General features: G+C 40.4%; 1 long non-coding RNA gene across 1 annotated transcript in view; it reads right to left on the reverse strand.

Moving 5' to 3' along the window:
- LOC103096271 (uncharacterized) overlaps positions 1–13,880 on the reverse strand; it is a 155,090-nt gene that overhangs the window by 136,146 nt on the left and 5,064 nt on the right. Inside the window, exon 2 of the long non-coding RNA XR_474840.3 lies at positions 873–933. This is a non-coding gene — a long non-coding RNA (uncharacterized LOC103096271). The remainder of the gene's footprint in view (positions 1–872; positions 934–13,880) is intronic.

Below are 13,880 nucleotides of genomic sequence, written 5' to 3' on the forward strand. Positions count from 1 at the left end.
TTTTTTTCTTAGGGAGTGCTTTGATGGCTTGTTCAATTTCTTTTTCTGATATGGGGTTGTTTAGGTAATCTATTTCTTCTTGTGTTAGTCTAGGCAATTTATTTTTTGTAAATATTCATCCATATCACCTAGACTGTCATATTTATTGCCATATAATTGGGCATAATAGTTTTTAATGATTGCTTTAATTTCCTCTTCGTTTGAGGTAAAGTCTCCCTTTTTTATCTTGGATACTGTCAATTTGGTTTTCTTCTTTCCTTTTCTTTATTAGATTGACTAGTACTTTGTTTATTTTATTTATTTTTTCAAAGTACCAGCTTCTAGTCTTATTTATTAATTCAATAGTTCTTTCACTTTCAATTTTATTAATTTATATTAATTTGTCCTTTAATTTTTAGGATCTCTAATTTAGTCTTCATCTGAAGATTTCTAATTTGTTCACTTTCTAGTTTTTTAATTTGCTTGCCTAATTCATTGACCTATGCCCTCCCGAATTTGTTAATATATGAACTCAAGAAAATAAATTTCCCCCTGAGTACTGCTTTGGCTGCATCCCATAGATTTGGAAAGGATGTCTCATCATTGTCATTTTCTTCAATGAAATTGTTAATTGTTTCTAAGATTTGTTCTTTAACTGATTTTGGAGAATCATATTGTTTAATTTCCAATTAATTTTTGATTTGCCTCTACATGTACATTTAATAATTATTATTTTCATTGCATTGTGATCTGAGGAGATTGCGTTTATTATTTCTGCTCTTCTGCACTTGTTTGCAATGTTTGTATGCTCTAGTACAGTCTTTAAATGTTGGAGAGAGGAGAGACGCCCTTCCCTTCACCAAAAAATCCACCAAATCATTTTAAATACCTACCTTGGCATCATCTTCGAGGAATACTTCAAATCTTGATTCCCAATTGAGTGGTTATCTTTCCCTAAAAAGAAGATTGACATAAGTCTGATGTGTGACTCAAAAAATTCAAATCTGCTCACACTTTTATTTTGGCCTAGATTTACTCTATTGATGTTGAGGGCTCCCATAGAGCAAATTCCCCCTACCAAGGGATCTTAAGACAATTGCCTAGAACCCTGAGGGGTGAATGACTTGCCAAAGGTCATAAAACCAATGAGTCAAAAGTAGAACTTACCCCAGGTCTTCCTATTCCTGTTCCTGTTCTCTCTCTAAAATTTTAACCCTAGAATGAACTCAAATCCCAATCTACCAGACTGGGTAGGGCAGGTAAAATACTTCTCGACCAATGGTTTCATAGATGGTGTGCCAGTTCCCCAAGAACTGGTTATTAACAGCCTTTCAAAGAAGAACACTTCTCCATTTCCCATTTGATGTTAAAACACTGCCTCATTCTGGTCTCCTAGGTTCACTGAGTTCAGCTCCAGCACTTCTTTAACCTTCACCCTTCACAGCCAAATGGTGTCTGAGTCTTGTTGTGAATACAGAGCCAACATTTCTCCCATCTATTCTCCATTTCTCTACTAACTGTGACTACATTTCACAGGACTGTCTGTGACCTCTGCTTAATTTGGAGAGTCCTATTGGGAGTGATGGCAGACTCCCCAGTCTAGGCCACACTCAAGAGAAGAGCTGAGGAATATTAAACGTGTGCAAGTGTAAATGTTTTAAAGAACTTTCTAAGACATCCCATAGGGAAAATATTTCACTAAAACTCTGGAATAAAAGATTATAAAGGCAGCAAAATGAAGAGAAAGAAGACCAGAAAGGAGCACAGACAAGCAGGACAATTTGAAAGCTACAGGGGGGCTAAGCGATACAAAACAAAAGCTCTTCCGTGTCATACAGAAGTCTCTTTTATGGTTTTAGAATGCAAAATGCCTCTTATAACTGATGTTTTGAAGTTCAGAATAAAATATTTTCAAATAAAATTTAAAATATGTAGTTTAAAGGGCTGGAAATATATTCCTCCTTCGTTTCTGCCTCTATTCAATTATGGGAGAACAATAGCAACCTGGTGATGCTGTGCTGTTGCTATAGGGTGGAGAGCTGACCTAGTAGCAAGGCTGGTAAGAGAGAAGCAGCTACTATTTGCTTCTAATAATTTTATTATATATATATGTATATATATATATTATACTGTTTATATATAATAAGTTAGTATATATTATATTGTTTCTATACTATAATAAGTTATTATCTTAAGTCATCATCCATGGTCATCAGTGTCCCCTTGAACTAAGATCTAGTTGTCCTACCCTAGTCACAACACTTTTGTATGCCCAGCAAGTTGAAATCACCAGAGATGAGAAACATGCTTGTTTCTTTACTCAAGTCTTGCTATGAGGTCCTGGAATACCTATTAGGTTAAGATTCTACCTTCTGGCTAGAATGATTCCTCTTTCTCCCATCCTCCCAATGAACGTATTCTTCATAAAATGCACCCTGAAAAAGGGGGAGGGAAAGGATTTGTGCTTTTCAGCTCTAGCAAACAATCGCAGGCATTTGTCCCCATAGATACAAAGTTGGCCATGTGCTTTGCTTTGTTCCCAAGGTACCCTGAGCCTCTTCAGAAAGCAGTGGCTCATCCCTGGTCTTAAGCTGCTTCAGGAACTTACCAGTAAATATTTCCCTGCCTTGCACCTCCATTTCAAACCCCCAGGCCCCAAGTAAGTCAAAGACAGCAGTCTCACCATCCATCATCTCTCGTGCTGCTTGGCAAGCCAGGCCACTTCTGACTGTCAACACTACTTAGTTCCTAAATGGGGTTCCAAGCTTTTCTGTTGTCTAGCATGGGCAGACTGTCCATCTGCTGGGGGCCATTAGACCATAATGCCTTGGCAGAGTCACGCATGGTAGCTGGAGAGACCACAGAGTGGTCTTTGACGAGATGTGACTGCCCACTCTATCCCCTTTACATGACCTCCTTCACCAATGCCCCTTACCTATGAATTGGCATGATTATTATTCCCCCTAGTCTCAAAAGAAATAATGTGGAGTTCCGGTCAAGATGGTGGCTTAGAGAGAGCTAAAGATCAGATCTCCAGAAAACCTTCCTAACTGATCTCAAACTGTATGCTCCTAGGACACCGAAATTCAAAACAAACAACAGGATAGATCCTGGGAACCCTCCTCCTGGACCTGGATCAAAAGTTACGGCCCCCCAAAAGCCAGAACTCGAGATCACTCGGATCTAAGAGATAGGCAGAAGGAAGGTCCCAGGACCCATCCCCCCCAACCCAGAGCCCTGAGTCCGAGGCAGCAGCGGGAACTTAAGAGCCAGCAAAAGGACCGCAGGGCTGGCTATTCTGAAGGCCGCGCCCTGAAAACAACCTGAGCCAGTTGCGGGGGCACCCAGCCAGCAGGGAAACAGAGAGAGACAGAGGGGAGCCTGTAGCCCCCTGGCTAGATCCTTCTGTCCAAGTCTCAGGGAAGGCCCCTGCTTTAAGACACACTCAATCCAACCCAACTGAAGTTAATCCTATCAGGAGCCCTCGGAGCTCTGGGAGCCTTGGCCCCTCCCCCCTCAGAGTGCAGGCCTCTCTGGCCCACAAAGGCTCTGAGATACCTCGGGGACAGTGCAAAGTCAGGCTCAGAGCGTGGGAGTAAGGCAACGAAGAAGCATTGGGAGGGAACTGAGAGCAGTAACACCCATGAACGGATAATTTGCCTGGGGCTAAAGCCTCTGAACACCAGACATAGATAAGAAAAGCTAGACCTCCCCACTCAGATAGAGATGGCAAACAGCACAGAAAAGCCTCAACACTCCAAGAAAAACAAGAAGAAGGGGGCGTCTTTGGACACGTTTATGGAGCAAAAATACAAAATACAGAGGAGATAGAAGAGGAAACACAAAGCAAATGCTCCAAAACCTTCCAAAGGAAACGGAAACTCTCCACAAACCCATGAAGAATTTGAATCAGAAATGATTAAAAAGATGGAAGCCTTCTGGGAGGAAAAGTGGGAAATAATGCAAAAGAAATTCGCGCATCTACAAAACCAGTTTGACCAAACTGAAAAGGAAAACCAGGCATTAAAAGTCAGAAGCAGCTAACCAGAAGAAAATGAACAAGAATTAATAAAGCAAAGCCAAAAGACCAAGAAATTAGAAGAGAACATAAAATATATCACTGACAAGGTCATAGACTTGGAAAATAGAGGGAGAAGAGAATTTAAGAATAATTGGACTACCAAAAATAAAGAGCAAACTCGACATCATAATACAAGAGATAATGAAAGAAAATTGCCAAGAGATTCTAGAACAAGTGGGCAATACAGCCACTGAAAGAGCTCAAAGAAGACCCTCTACACTAAATCCCCAAAAGACAACTCCCAGGAATGTAACTGCCAAATTCCAAAGCTTTCAAGCAAAAGAAAAAATCCTACAAGAAGCCAGAAAAAGACAATTTAGATATAAAGGAATGCCAATCAGGGTCACACAAGACCTTGTAAGTTCCACTCTGAATGACTTTAAGGCATGGAATATGATTTTTCAGAAAGGCAAGAGAGCTGGGCCTTCAACCAAGAATCAGCTACCCATCAAAACTGACTATATACTCTCAAGGGAAAGTATGGGCATTCAACAAAATAGAATATTTCCAAGTTTTTGCAAAGAAAAGACCAGAACTCTGTGGAAAGTTCGATATCAAAAAACAAAGAGCATGGAATACCTGAAAAGGTAAATATGAAGGAAAGGGAAAAGGAGAAAAATGGTATCTTTTTCTTTTACTCAAACTCTCTTCTATAAGGACTACATTTATATCAATCTATGTATATTAATATGTGGGGAAAATGTAATGTGAAAATAGGGGGAAAAGAAAGACCAAATAGAATAATCTTTCTCACACAAAGATTCACATGGGAAGAGGAGGGGAAGAAAACTCCTATAAGAAGGAGAGGAAGAGAGTTTTTACTTAAACCTTACTCTCAGGGAAATCAACTCTGAAAGGGAAGAACATCCAAATCCATTGGGATCTTGAATTCTATCTTACCCAACAAGGGTAGGGAGAAGGGAAAACCAAGGGGGGGGAGAGGGGGAGGGAACATAAAAAAAGGAGACAAGAAGAGGGGGTGGGGGAGGGAACAAAAAGGGAGGGGCTAGAAAGGGAAATATATCAAGGGAGGGGACAAGGGGAACTGATTTAAAATAAATCACTGGATTAAAAAGTTAGAGCTGAAGAAGAAAGGTTAGAATTAGGGAAGGATATCAAAATGCCAGGGAGTCCACAAATGACAATCATAACTTTGAATGTGAATGGGATGAAGTCACCCATAAAACGTAGATGAATAGCAGAATGGATTAGAATCCAAAACCCTACCATATGTTGTCTCCAAGAAACACACATGAGGGGGGTAGACACCCAAAAGGTCAGAATTAAAGGATGGAGTAAGACCTTCTGGGCCTCAACTGACAGAAAGAAGGCAGGAGTGGCAATCATGATATCTGATAAAGCCAAAGCAAAAATAGACCTGATCAAAAGGGATAGGGAAGGTAAATATATTCTGTTAAAAGGGACTTTAGATAATGAGGAAATATCACTAATCAACATATATGCACCAAATAATATAGCACCCAAATTTCTAATGGAGAAACTAGAAGAATTGAAGGAAGAAATAGACAGTAAAACCATATTAGTGGAAGACTTGAACCAACCATTATCAAATTTAGATAAATCAAATCAAAAAATAAATAAGAAAGAGGTAAAAGAAGTGAATGAAATCTTAGAAAAATTGAAATTAATAGACATATGGAGAAAAATAAATAGGCACAAAAAGGAATACACCTTCTTCTCAGCACCTCATGGCACATTCACAAAGATTCACCATACACTAGGTCACAGAAGCATGGCATACAAATGCAGAAAAGCAGAAAAAATAAATGCAGCCTTTTCGGATCACAAGGCAATAAAAATAACGATCAATAATGGTACATGGAAAACCAAATCAAAAACTAATTGGAAATTAAACAATATGATACTCCAAAATCATTTAGTTAGAGAAGAAATCATAGAAACAATTAATAATTTCATCAAGGAAAATGACAATGGCGAGACATCCTTTCAAACCTTTTGGGATGCAGCCAAAGCAGTAATCAAAGGTAAATTCACATCCCTGCGTGCATATATTAACAAAGTAGGGAGAGCAGAGATAAATCAATTTGAAATGCAAATACAAAATCTCAAAAGTGATCAAATTAAAAACCCCCAACAGAAAACCAAACTACAAATCCTAAAAATTAAGGGAGAAATTAATAAAACCGAAAGTGATAGAACTATTGATTTAATAAATAAGACAAGAAGCTGGTACTTTAAAAAAAAACAAAATAGACAAAGTACTGGTCAATCTAATTTTAAAAAGGAAAGAAGAAAAGCAAATTAACAGCATCAAAGATGAAAAGGGGGACATCACCTCAGATGAAGAGGAAAATAAGGCAATCATTAAAAATTACTTTGCCAAATTATATGGCAATAAATACACCAATTTAGGTGATATTAATGAACATATACAAAAATACAAACTGCGTAGACTAACAGAAGAAGAAATAGAATTCTTAAATAATCCTATATCAGAAAATGAAATCCAACAGGCCATCGAAGAACTCCCTAAGAAAAAATCCCCAGGGCCTGACGGATCCACAAGTGAATTCTATCAAACATTCAGAGAACAGTTAATCCCAATACTATTCAAACTATTTGACATAATAAGCAAAGAGGGAGTTCTACCAAACTCCTTTTATAACACAAAAATGGTACTGATTCCAAAACCAGGCAGGTCAAAAACAGAGAAAGAAAACTATAGACCAATCTCCCTAATGAATATAGATGCAAAAATCTTCAATAGGATACTAGCAAAAAGACTCCAGCAAGTGATCAGAAGGGTCATCCACCATGACCGAGTAGGATTTATACCAGGAATGCAGGGCTGGTTCAATATTAGGAAAACCATCCACATAATTGACTATATCAACAAGCAAACCAACAAAAATCACATGATTATTTCAATAGACGCAGAAAAAGCCTTTGATAAAATACAACATCCATTCCTATTGAAAACACTAGAAAGCATAGGAATAGGAGGGTCTTTCCTAAAAATAATAAACAGTATATATCTAAAACCATCAGCCAGTATCATCTGCAATGGAGATAAACTAGATGCATTCCCAATAAGATCAGGAGTGAAACAAGGATGCCCATTATCACCTCTACTATTTGACATTGTACTAGAAACACTAGCAGTAGCAATTAGAGAAGAAAAAGAAATTGAAGGCATCAAAATAGACAAGGAGGAGACTAAGCTATTGCTCTTTGCAGATGACATGATGGTCTACTTAAAGAATCCTAGAGATTCAACCAAAAAGCTAGTCGAAATAATCAACAACTTTAGCAAAGTTGCAGGATACAAAATAAACCCGCATAAGTCATCAGCATTTCTATACATCTCCAACATAGTTCAGCAGCAAAAACTAGAAAGAGAAATCCCATTCAAAATCACCTTAGACAAAACAAAATACCTAGGAATCTATCTCCCAAGACAAACACAGGAACTATATGAACACAACTACAAAACACTCTCCACACAACTAAAACTAGACTTGAGCAAATGGAAAAACATTAACTGCTCATGGGTTGGATGAGCCAATATAGTAAAAAAGACCATCCTACCCAAACTTATCTATCTATTTAGTGCCATACCCATAGAAGTTCCAAAAAATTTCTTTACTGATTTAGAAAAAACCATAACAAAGTTCATTTGGAATAACAAAGGATCAAGGATATCCAGGGAAATAATGAAAAAAAAATACAAAAGAAGGGAGCCTTGCAGTCCCAGATCTCAAACTATATTACAAAGCAGCAGTCATCGAAACAATTTGGTACTGGCTAAGAGACAGAAAGGAGGATCAGTGGAATAGACTTGGGGCAAGTGACCTCAGCAATACAATATATGATAAACCCAAAGATCCCAGCTTTTGGGACAAAAATCCACTATTCGATAAAAACTGCTGGGAAAATTGGAAGACAGTGTGGGAGAGATTAGGATTAGATCAACACCTCACACCCTACACTAAGATAAATTCAAAATGGGTGACTGACATGAACATAAAGAAGGAAACTATAAGTAAATTAAGTAAACACAGAATAGTATACATGTCAGATCTTTGGGAAGGGAAAGACTTTAAAACCAAGCAAGACATAGAAAGAGTCACAAAATGTAAAATAAATAATTTCGACTACATCAAATTAAAAAGCTTTTGTACAAACAAAACCAATATAACTAAAATCAGAAGGAAAGCAACAAATTGGGAAGCAATCTTCATAAAAACCTCTGACAAAGGTTTAATTACTCAAATTTACAAAGAGCTAAATCAATTGTACAAAAAATCAAGCCAGTGTCCAATTGATAAATGGGCAAGGGACATGAACAGGCAATTCTCAGCCAAAGAAATCAAAACTATTAATAAGCACATGGAAAAAGTGTTCTACATCTCTTATAATCAGAGAGATACAAATCAAAACAATTCTGAGGTATCACCTCACACCTAGCAGATTGGCTAACATGACAGCTATGGAAAGTAATGAATGCTGGAGGGGATGTGGCAAAGTGGGGACATTAATTCATTGCTGGTGGAGTTGTGAACTGATCCAACCATTCTGGAGGGCAATTTGGAACTATGCCCAAAGGGCGATAAAAGACTCTCTGCCCTTTGATCCAGCCATAGCACCGCTGGGTTTGTACCCCAAAGAGATAATAAGGAAAAAGACTTGTACAAGAATATTCATAGCTGTGCTCTTTGTGGTGGCCAAAAATTGGAAAATGAGGGGATGCCCTTCAATCAGGGAATGACTGAACAAATTGTAGTATATGTTGGTGATGGAATATTATTGTGCTAAAAGGAATAATAAAGTGGAGGAATTCCACGGAGACTGGAACAACCTCCAGGAAGTGAGACAGAGTGAAAGGAGCAGAACCAGGAAAACATTGTACACAGAGACTGATACACTGTGGTACAATCGAAGGTAATGGACTCCTCCACTAGGGACAATGCAATGTCTCTGAACAGTCTGCAGGGATCTAAAAAACACTATCCACAAGCAGATGATAAACTGTGGGAGTAAAAACACTGATGAAAAGCAACTGCTTGACTACAGAGGCTGAGAGGAAATGACTAAGAGACTCTAAATGAACACTCTAGTGCAAATACCAACAACATGGAAATGGGTTCGAACCAAGAACACATGTGAAACCCAGTGGATTTGTCCACCGGCTATGGGAGAAGTGGTGGGAGAGGGGTGGGGGGAGGAAAAGATAATGATCATTGTTTCCAATGAATAATGTTTGTAAATAACCAAATAAAAGAATGTTTAAAAAGTCAAAAAAAAGCAATAAGTAATTTTCCTTGTTTGTAAGCTCAAAACTTCTCACAGGGTAATGAGAAAATTAAGCCACCTGTGACAAAAATCATTTATCTTGTATGCTGTCCGTAATCACTATACAGAATATAGAATGTTAATCGGGTGATTTGTTAAAAGTTAATGTATCACTTTTCTAATTATCTCTCTTTAAACATGTGGGTTAAGTAATGCAATCTGCATGCCAAGAAAATGGGTATAAAAATAAAAATCAAGCCTGGGAATGGTGGAGCAGCTGTCAAGATGCAAAGCAGTCCCATCGCCATAATGATTAAGCTATCTTCCGTTTGTTATTTTTGTTGACTGATCGTTCGCCACCTGTTGGGAACCCTGGAGTCACGAGGGAGGCTGGACCCTGACTGCGGCACCCATCTACTGGTACTGGTAAGAAGGCAGCCCAACCTGATTAGAGGTGTTGCCCAGCTTTGACGGGGAATGGTAGCACTCTCAGTAAAGTCCATTTTGTCTGTAATCTTCCTCCCATTCCTACACAGCCCTGGACCACTGAGACATGGACATTGGGAGAAACAGGATGTGTGAACCCTACAGTATACACACACATGGATACAGATACAGACACACAAAATGGGCCTGGAGAAATGCTCGTCCACCCCACCTAGGTCCAAACCCATGGGATTTGGGGACAGTGAGGAAGCAAGATGGCAGTAGTGGACCTTTCACAGAGAAGAGAAATCTCTGATCTCTTTGGAGAGTAATGGTCGTGAAGTCTCCCCTATGCTTCTCACCAGGAAAATGAAAGACAATGGCCTGGCTAGTGGCCAGAGCAATACATTCCTCATCCCCTTCACACAGACTCGAAATGTTACCACTGAGAAGCTAGTCTGACTGCCTGTTGTCTAACTAGCATCTTTCAGCTACCATGTGCCTTAGTTTTTCTCCCCAGTGTACCCACCATGCCAAATTACAAACCCTCCAAGAGTTTGCATGGACTCCTCTTCTAAGTATTGGGAGGTTTTCCATCATACCTCCTCCCTCTAACCCACATAGATTAATACATCCATTTCTCTTCTTTGGCTAGAAGCTGGAAACCATGATGTCCCGAAAGTCTTAATGCAGTTTCCATTCAAACTCTGAAGTACCACCCCCACTAAGGGCCAAAGATACAGAGTTGGACTAAGGCTGATTGCCTCCAGGGATGCATAATCTAAGATATAACTCATGATGTAAAGATGCAGATTCAGCATCATGGATGGCAAGTTCTAGAGATCACTTCAGAAAGACAGAAGGAATTGTTTGAAGCAAGGACAGTATTAAATTGAGGGGGTGGGGGAGGTAGGTGTCTCATAGATAGAGCACCAAGCATGGAGTGTGGAGGTCCTGGGTTCAAGTCTGGCCTCAGCCACTTCCTAGCTGTGTGAGCTTGGACAAGTCACTTAATCCCAATTATCTAACCCTTATCACTCTTATGCCTTGGAACCGATACTTAGTATTGATTGTGAGATGGAATATAAGGATTCAGGGGAAAATACTGAGTGGTGTGCTTCTCCTACAAGGAGATCACACTCATTTGCAACTCTAAATTCTACATGTTAAATAAAGTCTCCTACTTGAGGCTAGAAAGCAACTGAAGTCTAGAAAGTCCTGTGGAGGGGAGCATTTGGACCTCGCTCAAGGTACAATGTTGCTGGGCAATCATTTCAGGTGTGTCCAACTCTCTGTGACCCCATTTGGAGTTTTCTTGGCATAGATATTGAAATGGTTTGTCAATTCCTTCTCCAGCCCATTTTATAACTGTGGAAACTGAGACAAACAGCATCAAGTGACTCACCCAGGGTCACTCAGCTAGTGTCTGCTTTTCAACTCAGGAAGATGGGTCTTCCTGACTTAAGGCCCAGTGCTCTATCCACTGCATCACCTAGATGCTCCATCAGGGTACAATACTGAAGCAAAATTCCTACTCCAGCATTGTACTTCTCCTTCAAGGTCTAATTTTAGTCACACCTCCTCCAGTCAGGAGTGCTTATACCCATCTGAGATCACTGCTGGGCTTCCCTATTTAGGGCATCTGTGTAGTCATTTGGTGTCATTCTCCTCTGTATTTCTCCGAAAGGGACCCACGGAAGGGCTTCAGATGTCCGCTTAGGAAGAACTTTGCCAATTCTAAATATCTGGGCTCATTTCTGTTCACTGCCTCATTCCCCACCTGGATGGGTCCATTCTGGAGACAACATGCTAGAGCAGAGGAAGGCTGCTTTTACAATAACCAAATCAGAAATCGAAGGGACGTTAGAGAAAATGAAGAAAGTAAGATACAATGAGGTTCAGTTACCTGCCCAGGGCCACCTGGCAAAGATTCAAAGCGAGTCCTGCGCCCTCGCCACTACCCCCCCAGTCTTTGTCATGGGTGACAACAGGTTGGGGTTTCTGGCCTTCCACCTGTGTAACCTTGGGCAAGTCCCTCGCTCGGGTTCCTTCCTTGGCAACTGGAGAGGCTTGGACTGGAGGGGCCCAAGAGCCTCAGCAGCCCAGAGTCCAGGATCTCCAAAATTTCGAGTGTGAAGGGAGTCTAGTACCCTCACACCCTTCAGCTACTTCACGGGGTTGTCAGGAATCTCTGCTCCAAGGTTTGAACGTGCTCAGAACGCGACAATGTGGAACTGCAGTGCCCATTCGAGTACCATCCATGATACTTTGCTGCTATCTAATGGTCATGTGTTTTATAGCAGAAATGAGGGATGTTATTTCATCTCCAATAAGAGGAAGGGTGGGGAGATTTCTGGGAGTTTCTATGGCCAGCAGGACTGGAGATTTGGTGGAGGCAGGGGCCTCAGAGGCCTAATCCGACACCTAGGGTTTCTCTCAGTTTATTTTTATTTTGAATTTAATGCCAACTAAAATCAGTATTTTCATGTCTAGAACACAAAAAACCATCTGTCTCTCCCCTTCTTTCCCCCCCCCCCTCCCTCCCCACCTCTGTCTCTGTCTCTATCCCTCTCTGTCTCTCTCCCCCTACATCTTTCTCTGTCTCTCCTCCTCTCCCTCCCCCTTCTCTGTCTCAGTCTGTCTCTCTCTCCCCCTTCTGTCTCCATCTCTGTCTCTCCCCCTCCTTCTCTCTCTCCCTCTCCCCACCTCTCTGTCTGTCTCTCTTTCTCTCTCCCTCCTGTCTCTCTCTCACACACAGAGAAAATAAGAATTCTCTTATACAATGAATCATTTGTAGCTTATAAAAGTTTATAAAACCCTTTAAGGGCAGCTAGGTTGTGCCATGGATAGAATCCTGGGCCTGGAGTCAGAAAGACACCTTTTCCTGATTTCATATCTGGCCTTAGACACTAGCTGTGTGACCCTGGGCAAGAATTAGGAGAAATTCCCTTTAAAATCAGGTGTTTAATATCAAAATGGCAGCTGCTTGGGCAAGCGATGCCAAGTGAAAGGGAAAACTCCTTTTGGAGGGCATTTGTAGACTGGAAGCTAACCAGAAGCAGCCAGTACTTCAAAGGTGGTGTCTGCTTGATGTGGAGCGAGTAGAAATCAGCCTTTCATCACACGTATCAAACATGAGTCCCTGAGTACTGCTTTGGGAAAAAGGGTCACTAAGCATGGGTGGTTGGACTGACCTTCCAAATGCTTTTGGGTAGTGGTATCAAACTCAAAGAGAAAGGAAGGATCCCTGCCAGTCAGAAAACCACACATACTTGTCCCTTCCTTTTTCTTATTAACTTCTTTACTTTGTTAAATAGCTCCCAATGATTTCTTAATGTGGTCCTGGCCACATCTGTGTTAGGACATTGGCAGGATGAGAATAAGGGTGCCACAACTATCCCATGGACTCTTAGAGGTCTTTTAGATCAGAGGTGTCAAGCACAAGGAGGCCAAACCAGATTACAATGCCATTGGGAGATACTGAACCCAATGAAACACACATAATATTACATTCCAAAGCCAATGGGCTGTAAGAATCTTGATGTAGATATTAGTGACTCCATTTTGAATTCTGCTCAAGAGTAGAAGTGTCAAGCATATACACTTAATAGAGAGCCAGATTAAAATGTACTTGGGAAACATTTAATACAAAAAGTGAGCCCACAATTGGAAAAACATAATTCTGATATGTAATTTTCTAAGTCAATGTGGAATTTGATCTCCCTACATTAGAGGTCCCTTAGATGGGGTGGGGTGTCAGACAAAAAGAAAGGAAACCCTGGACTGCATGTTGACATAGAAAACCACATATTTACATGATCTCCATTGTATCTTAGGGCAGCTAGGTGGGGCAGTGAATAGAGTGGCAGGCTGAAAGTCAGGAAGACTCAACTTTGAGTCCAAATTTGGTCTCACACTGCCTCAGCCGCAGTGCTAACACCCCACTTGGAACACTGCCTTGGTCACTGAGCTCCACACCAAATCCATCCTCAGGGAGATGGAAGTGACTTTCATTCATTTATTCAACAAACATCAATTAAATACCTACTCTTTCCTCCATAGAGAGAAATATAGTTTAAATAAGTTCTAAGGGCATAGCTTGGTTCCTTGAAAGAAGCAG

This window comes from Monodelphis domestica, chromosome X (assembly GCF_027887165.1).
Source record: "Monodelphis domestica isolate mMonDom1 chromosome X, mMonDom1.pri, whole genome shotgun sequence".
NCBI lineage: Eukaryota > Metazoa > Chordata > Mammalia > Didelphimorphia > Didelphidae > Monodelphis > Monodelphis domestica.